A 10,164-nucleotide genomic window follows, 5' to 3' on the forward strand; every position below is an offset into this window, starting at 1 on the left:
ACCACAGAAGACCTGGAATAGCCAAAGCAATACTGAAAAAGAAAAGCAAACCTAGAGGCATCACAATTCCAGACCTTAAGCTCTATTACAAAGTTGTAATCATCAAGACAGTATGGCACTGGCACAGAAACAGACCCATAGATCAATGGAACAGAGTAGAGAAACCAGAAATGGACCCTCAACTCTATGGTCAACTAATCTTCGACAAAGCAGGAAAGAATGTCCAGTGGAAAAAAGACAGTCTCTTCAACAAATGGTGTTGGGAAAATTGGACGGCCACATGCAAAAGAATGAAACTGGACCATTTCCTTAAACCATACACAAAAAATAGACTCAAAATGGATGAAAGATCTAAATGTGAGACAGGAATCCATCAAAATCTTAAAGGAGGCTTTATGGCGAAGGAGAGGCCTCTACCCAGACTCCATCTATACCAGGGCTCTTAGACTTAAAGCATGCCCAAGCTCAAGCAACGAAGAAGAAAGCTAAAAGCCAAAGCAAAAAGATTATTCAAAAAAAGAGAAGCCTCTCACTTTCAGTCCAAGCTAATTACACCTCCTCCTCTGCCACCCTCACCAGAAAGAGTGGTTATTCCTTCAGCAGATACATCCCTTAGCAGAAGCTGGCTAAGACCATCCTGGAACTTCAGATTTCCCAATATCAAAGATACTATAAAACTTTGGACAAATAGAATGTGGTCTATATACCACTGGTGCCAGAACTGCATGGCCCAGAGTTTAGAAGTATTGAAAGACACCATCTTTCCATCCCCTTTCTGCCACCAAGAACTTCACAGTCTAAAACAATGGTTTTGCGTTTTGGAAAGTGAATTATGCAAGCTCCAGGAAACACTGAAGACTGTCTCTGAAAAATCTTCCTGCCCAAGCTGTGGTCAAACATTTACAAATGTGCCCGCCTGTGTGCTAGCCACCCCTGGAGAATCTCAAGCTGTACTTCCTCCCACGCTGCCGCAGCCATCCAGCCACCTTCCACCTGTGCCTCCACCACCCCCCCACCTCCTCCTCTGCCCCCGCCACCACCACCTACAACACCTGTGCCGCTCAGAAGATCTGATCGCACTAAAGCACTTCAGGCTGGACCATTAAAAAAAGAGGGACCCATGCAGATAACAGTTGAAGATCTACTGACTGTGAAATTAAAGAAGACACTGTTTTGATGAAAGGAAGAAGCTTGTACCATCACCAAAGGCACAGAGTCCACTAGTTACTGTCTCTGACCTGCAGCGTGTCACCCTGAAGCCCAACTCCAAAGTGCTATCAACTCGAGTTACAAATGTCTTGGTTACCCCTGGTAAAAGCCAAATAGATCTGCGGAAACTACTTAGAAAAGTTGATGTAGAGAGGAGCCCAGGTGGAACCCCACTTACCAATAAAGAAAACATGGAAACAGGAACTGGTCTGACTCCAGTAATGACCCGGGCCTTGAGGAGAAAGTTTCAGATGGCTCACCCTAGAAGCCCAACTCAAACCCTGCCACTTTCTACAAGCAGCTTTGATGAACAAAACTGATGCCAGCTCTGCCTGACACCACATGATGATCCATAAAATACACAGATAAAATCACCCCAACCCTTTTTTTAATGTAGTAGGGTGTATATAAATAATTATACTAATATATAATTCCATTTGAAGAATTAAAGTATGTATGGAGCCCCCATACATACTGTGGTATAAAGTGGGTATTTGGGTATTTTTTTAGTTTGCATGATCAATAAGAGAACAGAAGGGAAAATGCATTCCCCAAAGTGAAGTTTTTTCTGGAATTACCCAATTTAGGTTGGAGAGGTTGTTCAAATTTAACTAGATAACAAATTTATACTCAGTAGGTGCACTTTTGACATTAAGAAAATAACCTGATTCCCGGGTGCCTGGGTGGATCAGTTGGTTAAGTGACTGCCTTCGGCTCAGGTCATGATCCTGGAGTCCCAGGATCGAGTCCTGCGTCAGGCTCCCTGCTCAGCAGGGAGTCTGCTTCTCCCTCTGACCCTATCCCCTCTGATGTGCTCTCTTTCTCTCATTCTCTCTCTCAAATAAATAAATAAAATCTAAAAAAAAAAAGAAAATAACCTGATTCCTTAAAAAATAAAATGAAATAACCCCCCCAAAAAAATCTTAAAGGAGAACATAGGCACACAGGCAGGAACTTCTTTGACCTTGGCCACAGGAACTTCTTGCTAGACACGTCTCCAAAGGCAAGGGAAACAAAGGCAAAATGAACTATTGGGACTTTATCAAGATAAAAAGCTTTTGCTCAGCAAAGGAAATAGTTGACAAAACCAAAAGACAATGGACAGAATGGGAGAAGGTACTTTCAAATGATGTATTAGATAAAGGGCTAGTATCCAAAATCTAAAAAAAACTTATCAAATTCAACACCCAAAGAATAATCGAATCAAGAAATGGGCAGAAGACATGAACAGACATTTCTGCAAAGAAGACATCCAAATGGCCAAGAGACACATGGAAAAGTGCTCAATATCACTCAGCATCAGGGACATACAAACCAAAACCACAATGAGATACCACCTCACACCTGTCAGAAGGCTAAAATTAACAGTATAGGAAACAACAAATATTGGTGAGTATGCAGAAAAAGGGGAACCCTCTTACATTGTTGTTGGGAATGCAAACTGGTGAAGTCACTCTGGAAAACAGTATGAAGTTTCCTCAAAAAGTTAAAAATAGAACTACCCTATGATCTGGCAATTGCACTCCTAGGTATTTACCCAAGGAACACAAAAATACTCATTCAAAGGGATACATATACTCCAGTGCTTATCGCAGCATTATCAACAATAGCCAAATTATAGAAAGGGCCCAAATGTCCATCAGCTGATGAATGGATAAAGAAGAGCTGATATATGTATAATGGAATATTACTCAGCCATCACAAAGAATGAAATTTTATCATTTGCAATGACACGGTTAAAGCTAGAGTGTATTATGCTAAGTGAAATAAGTCAGTCAGAGAAAGACGAATACCATATGATTTCACTCATATGTGGAATTTAAGAACAACACAGATGAACATAGGGGAAGGCGGGGGAAAAAGAGAGAGAGGCACACCATAAGAGACTCTTAACTATAGAGAACAAACTGAGGGTTGCTGGAAGGAAGGTTGGTAGGGAGATGGGCTAAATGAGTGATGGGTATTAAGGAGGGCACTTGATGTGATGAGCACTGGGTATTGTATGTAACTGATGAATCACTAAATTCTGTTCCTCAAACTAATATTATACTATTTTTAACTAGCATTTAAATAAAACCTTGAAACAATAAAAGAATATATGAATAAATAAACATAGATGGTCCATCAATGTGAAAAACAGGTTATTCAGTGTAGTGACAACACTTGGTATACAGATAGATTTGCAAATCCTCAGGAATAACTCCACCACCACAATCCAGAGGCTTGATGCTAACTAACTGGGAAAAATAGAAATAGATAAAAAGTTCCTAAGAGAAAGTATCTTAATTTAAATACAGAGAGAAGGATATCCTCTGACAGAGAGAGACTAAAGAAAAAAGAAGTTTGTTGTAGTACAACCCCTACAATTACTACACTGCTCTTTTAAATAGCTTTAGTTTGTTTCAATATGTTATTTGCATTTTGTTTCAGAAAGATTTAAGAGCAAATTGTTTCCATTTTCATCTATAACCTATGGTGACACAAAGTGAACTGGGTTCTATAAATTAGCATGAAGAGCAGTGAGCCAGCTGTTTGGCAGAACAAAGCCCTGAGGTTATGACAAGCAAAAGAGGAATGTGGTGTTTGCAACTGCAGATTAAAATTGAGGAAGAAAAACATTTGAATTGCAAACACCATATTAAAAGTGGACACTACTTGCTTTATGCAATAGTTTTGCAGGCCTGAGGTAAGAAATAAAAAATTGGTAGCTCTATTTAGTACCACTGAATACTTGGACTACTTTTGTTTCCTCAAGTCCATTAGAGTATCTAGTTCTCTACCAGAAGTATACATTAAGGTCATTTACCTTTGATTGCTTCCAGCTAGTAAATATTTTTAGGGAGTTTTAAAGCTTTATTTTGGTCACAGTCATGATCAGAGAGCTTAATAAAGCCACTTAGTGTAGGACCATAACTAGTTTTGCTGTGTCTACAGACATTTTGTCACAGAATCAAAGTTAACTTTTTTTTAAATTCTCTGCCACAGAAGAACCCAGACATGCTCTATTTGCAAACTGACTGCATGAAACGAAAAGCACAGTAATTCTGAAGCTGTTGGCTTGGGTAAAATGAGAATGCAATTAAAAAGAAAAAGGTTACTAAAAGAACATGCTGGGAATTGAAAATAAAAATCTGAAATGATGTCCCCAGCCTGCCCATAAGGTCTTTCTCAGACTATAGAAAACTATCTCAAATGCTCTACTTGTCCCAGAGTCCATGTTCTTGACCTGCTGTTGCCTCTTCTTGTGTTTTCTGTTTTTAAGAATTTCTGCAAATAATCCAAATGATTTACATTCAGAATATTTGCTGTATTGCCCTGTTGCTATTATTTGTTCATTAGTATATTTGGGGGGAAAAGTGATTTATAGAGTCCTATCATATCCTTCTTTTAATTCTAACCTCCTTTCCCAACACCACACTATTTTCACCAAGTACATTCCCAATATCTTCAGGAAAATTTCAGCCCATATTTTAAGCTAAATTGATTCTTGAGAATATAAATACTTGAAAAGAAGGAAAATCTGTTTTACTTTGTTTCTCCATACACAAATAGTATACAAAACTCAGATTCTTTTTATTTTTTTTTTAAAGGTTTTATTTATTTATATGACAGGGAGAGACACAGCAAGAGAGGGAACACAAGCAGGGGGAGTGGGAGAGGGAGAAGCAGGCTTCCCGCAGAGCAGGGAGCCCCATGCGGGGCTCAATCCCAGGACCCTGGGATCATGACCTGAGCCAAAGGCAGACGCTTAATGACTGAGCCACCCAGGCGCCCCCTCAGATTCTTTTTAAATATGTTTCATAGGGATAACTGATTTAGAACAGAAGGGAAACTTGGGGATCATCTAGTGAAACACTCTCACTTTGCACATAAAGAAGTTGTGGCCCATATGATTTACTGAGGGTGACCCGTTTAGTGGCAGAGCTAGTGCCAGATAGTTCCCAGGTCCATAAACCAAAAGCGCTGGTGATGTTAAATATGTGTGCTGAAGTCAGAATCCTCCCAGCTGATAAGGAGTAACTTCATTCTTCCATTTTCTGTTTCCATGATGACTGCCCTGTTTTAGGTTTTAATCTCTATTTTGTATGACTTCAAATTCTCATTTTTCTAAATTAATTATCTAATACTCCAATACTACATTAATCTTCCTAAGAATCTCCTTTTATCTATTTTGACAAAGCCAGACTTCCTTTTCTCTAGGTCTCTTCCGAAAATGATCACAACCAAAATTCACATCCAATCTGAAGTCTGATATCCGAGAATATTTTTCCCTAGGATAATTGGGATGAGATAAAGTCAGCTTCAGTGATTGAGCAGAGGAAGACAGAAGAGACCAGTTTCCACACTGAAGAAAGAAAATTTGATTTCTGACACAGTTTGTCATGACAATCCAACTTTCAGAATTAAGAGAGACCTGGACATTAGCTATTCCAACCATTTCCCACAGAGTGCACCTTGGAACTCAGAGGCACAAGATAGTAGTGTCAATGATTTTGTGCCCAGGTAGACTTAGGAAATCACACAGTTATACCAAGTTAAATGGATTTCTTTCCTGTAAAATTCTCAGAACTTTTTATGCTAACAGGCCTAGTGACATACCAAGACAGGGAAATTATAGGCAATATTCCCAAATTTATTTGAGCAAGAAACTCTTTTACAAAGGATCCCACAGAATTATGGTTTTGAGGGATAGCATTGGGGAATATGCTGATTTAGACCAATTTGATAAATTGTATCTTACTTAGTGCCAGAGTCAGAGCAAGAACCAAATCTCTTTATTTTCAACCTAGTGTTTACTGACAGGAACATTTCTGTCTGTCTTAGCCTTTTTTGGTTGCAAGCAACTTCTTTAAGCTACATCAAATAAGAAAAAAATGGTGAGGGGGCAGAGATAAGCAGGGAGCCTCATCCCAGGTGACATGATTACAGGACTCAAGAAGGGCTGCTCTTAGAAGAAGCATGGAGATTGCCATCTCTAGCACAAAACTCAAATTGAAAAGTTTGATTCTCGGGGCACCTGGGTAGCTCAGTTGGTTAAGCGTCTGCCTTTGGCTCTGGTCACAATCCCAGGGTCCTGGGATCGAGCCTCACATCAGGCTCCCAGCTCAGCAGACAGCCTGCTTCTCCCTCTCCCTGTGCTGCTCCCCCTGCTTGTGTGCTCCCTCGCTCTCTCTCTCTTTGTCAAATAAATAAATAAAATCTTTAAATAAAAAGAAAGGTTTAATTCTCTGTTGAATAATGGTAAGCACTGAAGAATTCATTGAATGTATAAAGAAAAAGCATTAAAACTATTTAAATTAAACTTTAAACAAAAATCACATGCAGAAACTCTTGTGACATAAATTAAGGGAACCTTTTAAAAATATTTAAAATTTTGTAGATAAATTCCCACTATCCAAAAATGGAATATTTTTTAAAAAAGGAATATTTTAAGCAATAATAATAGTAACTTCAATTGGTTGAAAAAATAATCAAAGAAGTTTATGTTTAATATGTGTGTGTGTGTGAGAAGATGAGGAGAAGCTTCCCTTTAGAGAAGTTTTCCAACTAATAAGTTAAAAAGGAATGATGGAATTATGTCACCCTAATGAAATAATGGATCTAGGCAATGATCAAGTCCTCTAAATCATAAAAAGAAAGAAACACAATATTCTTTGGACTCCTGATCGATCCTCCTATGAAGTATTCTTGTTCTAAAATTGAACATGAATTTCATCAATCTATTTCCAAATACCTTTTAAGGTAAATACAGGAGACAAAGGAACATGTTAGATAACACCAGTGTGGTGCAATCAGCAAAATTAATAATGCAGGAAAGCCTACAGGGCCAATGCCCTGGTTTCTTCAACAAATATTCATGGACAAAAAAGAGGGACAGGGAAATTATAGATTTAAAGACACAGTAACTAATTTCAAATGTATGTCCTTTATTTGGATGCTGACTTAATATTATTTTTAATTGTGATAATGTTATTTTTTTAAGTGGTTACCTTTTCGAGATCCATATAGGCACTATTTATAGGCACATAATTTAAAATAATCCAGTGGTGGGGCGGGTTTAAAAAGAAAATGATAATTGTTGATGCTGGGTGATGGCTACACAAAGTGCTCATTATACTATTCTCTCTACTTCTGCATATGTTTCAAATTATTCTTAAAAAAAGCTTTTATAACATCTGTTGTCATATCACAGTACAGTTTTTTTATAATCAAGGGTTTTTTGGTTGTTCAAGGATCAATACAGACATTTCAATTTGTACACAATTCTTAACGTACTTCCCAAAAATCTAAAAAATCACATAGCTGTGATTCTTTTCTAAAAGTTTTTCCATGACCTTCCAGCCTAAAATTTGGAGGCAAATTTTCCTTAACAGTATATCAAGTACCAATATCTTCAACTGTTGATGCGCTGTTACATTTTTAGTCCCATTAATTCACAATTTAATATAGTATACACTATATACACAAATTTTCAGTCTTGCACAGCACATTAACTAAGTTACTAGTAAAACTGGACTACCATGACCAAGACATTTCAGAGCACACAAAATTCTGACAGGGAGAGCCGAGATAAAGGAGTGGTTTTCTTTAGAAAACAATTCTACCAAACACAACATGGGAATAGAAATAATTTAAAACGTCCAAGACATATTAAATGCACGAATGACTCCAAATTGCCATTTAGTATGCTTGGTATTATAGGACATAAAAACTACCTCATCTATAGGATGTTGAGATGACACCCAAGACAATCAGAGCCTCTCATATTCAATATCCCACTATTTTCTGGGTGTACCAAAAATGAAATAACCAGCAAATGATTTTCCCTCTAAAAAAAAATAAAAAGGCATTTACATTTAAAAAGTGGGATGAGGAGGAATTCCCTCCTTAAAAATGTTTCTAGAGCTACTAAAAAACTTGCATTTACAAAATAGTTAACAGAAATGTTCCTCTGGATTGTACAAGAAGGGTGACAGGGAACACTGGTAAGACATGGTATATGATATTAATTAGACTTGGCTTCTTTCTCTTCTGCTTTATCAGAGACTGGACTGTCCTCATTTTTCGTTTCTCCATTTTCTGCAGGTAAGTCTTTGTTTCTTGGGTATCTACTTTACCCTGCTTTCCCTTTCCTCCCCTTTCCCCTTTGTTTGCACTTGTCTGAAGATTGATCCTTTCCTGCCACCTTTTTTGGCTTCGTTTCCACTTTTGCAGGAGCAGATTTGGTTGACAACATCGCTGATCTCCTCTTGGAGACCTCCTTTGCCATCCCCTTGGCGGAACTGACCCTCCTTTTGGGCATCGTGGCCGCGGGGCAGGCCGCCATGATACGCGGTCCACAGAGAACATTTGCGAAGCTGGGCTGCCCAGAGCTGATGCTCTTTCTGCTCCCACGGCCGCCCCCTTAGCTGCTGCGACCACCTGCCCACAGTACAGTTTTTTATACCACATCAGACTTTCAGCCAAAAGAAGATAATCAATGCCTAATTATAAGATGATCAAAGTTTTCATATATATATATTAATAAAATTTACTCTTCAAATATTCCTTCCTTACCTACAAGAATTTTCAATCTGTTTTCCACTGAAAATATCATATAGTAATGATAACTACCATTTATTGAATACCATTTATTCAGAAATTAGTATAAAAGAAAATACATAAAATTGATTTATCCCAGTTTACCTGTTTTCATTTTATGTTTGATGTCATTTTGAATCTTCATGACAAAATTTAAAAGCATACATCACAAAAGTTAGAAGGAAAATGCTACTCTTTAACTCTTTTCCAGGTTAACCCCATTTCATGCTATCCTTTCTGCTGCATTCACTGTGCATGTGTGTACAAAACCTGTAGCTTGATATCATGGATTCACTCTGTATTTCACCAGCTATTTCATAAATGTATTTATTCCCCAATCTATTATATTGTAAATAATCCAAGGATAAGGTCCTTATAAATTACTTGGAAAATCCCTAGGTCTGAATAAATCCTATTGGGTAGTTGAAAGAGAAAAATTATTGTATATGTTTAAAATACATGTTTTTCTTCCGACATGAACATTTTTTTTTCATTAAATGTAAAATGTTGGTCTTGTTGAGAAGATATGTGAAACCCAAGCTCTGCCACTTACATCGGTTGTTAGACAAATCATTTAATAACATGGAAGAAGCCTAAACACTTAGGAAGTATAATATAAATCATAAAATAGATAAATGACATTGCCTATAGGGAAGGCTTTAGACCAGAGGCTAGCAAGCTCTCCCTATAAGGGGCCAGCTAGTAAATATTTTAGGCTTTGCAGACCATACATAACAATCTCTGTTGCAACTATTGAACGCTACCAATATAGCCCAGGAGCAACCACAAACAATGTAAACAAATGACACTGGCTGTGTTCCAACAAAACTCTAGTTATGACACTGAAATTTGGGGTTTATGTTATTTTCATGTATTGTGAAATATTATTCTACTTTAAAAAAATAGTATTCTACTTTTGATGTTTTCTTAACCACTTAAAAATGTAAAAACCATTCTTAGGTTGCAAGCCCTACAGAGACAGTGGGCCAGATTTGACAGGCTATTGTTTGCTAACCCCTGCTTTTTACAGACCCTTTCCAGAGTCTGATCAATAACTAGAACTGATTTTCTTGTTAATTTTATTCTATTTCTTAAAGCACTACAAAAACAGGCATCTTTATTTATACATTTATTACTTAGTTGAAGCGTGATACATAATTGCAACATCAGAAACAAATGATTTTAATATGAAGAATCTTCAGTATATTTTTGATTGAAATTTTTGTTTCACGTATTTTAAATATTCAGGTAAAAAGAATCCTGGCAACTTTAAAAGTCTCTGGCAGGATCCAAGCTATAAAACAGCTGGAAGAATTAAAGGCTATTAAAAAGGTAATCTTATGTGACCTTGAACGATTACTATTTATACCAATG

General features: G+C 37.3%; 2 pseudogenes; one reads left to right on the forward strand and one right to left on the reverse strand.

Moving 5' to 3' along the window:
* Positions 1 to 455: 455 nt before the first annotated feature.
* Positions 456 to 1,569, forward strand: LOC114207619 (proline-rich protein 11 pseudogene; annotated as a pseudogene).
* Positions 1,570 to 8,215: 6,646 nt separating this feature from the next.
* Positions 8,216 to 8,512, reverse strand: LOC114210743 (non-histone chromosomal protein HMG-14 pseudogene; annotated as a pseudogene).
* Between the last annotated feature and the right edge of the window lie 1,652 nt (positions 8,513 to 10,164).

This window comes from Eumetopias jubatus, unplaced genomic scaffold (genome assembly GCF_037043125.1).
Source record: "Eumetopias jubatus isolate StellerSeaLion01/CBP00866 unplaced genomic scaffold, mEumJub1_p1.0 scaffold_7, whole genome shotgun sequence".
Classification (NCBI taxonomy): domain Eukaryota; kingdom Metazoa; phylum Chordata; class Mammalia; order Carnivora; family Otariidae; genus Eumetopias; species Eumetopias jubatus.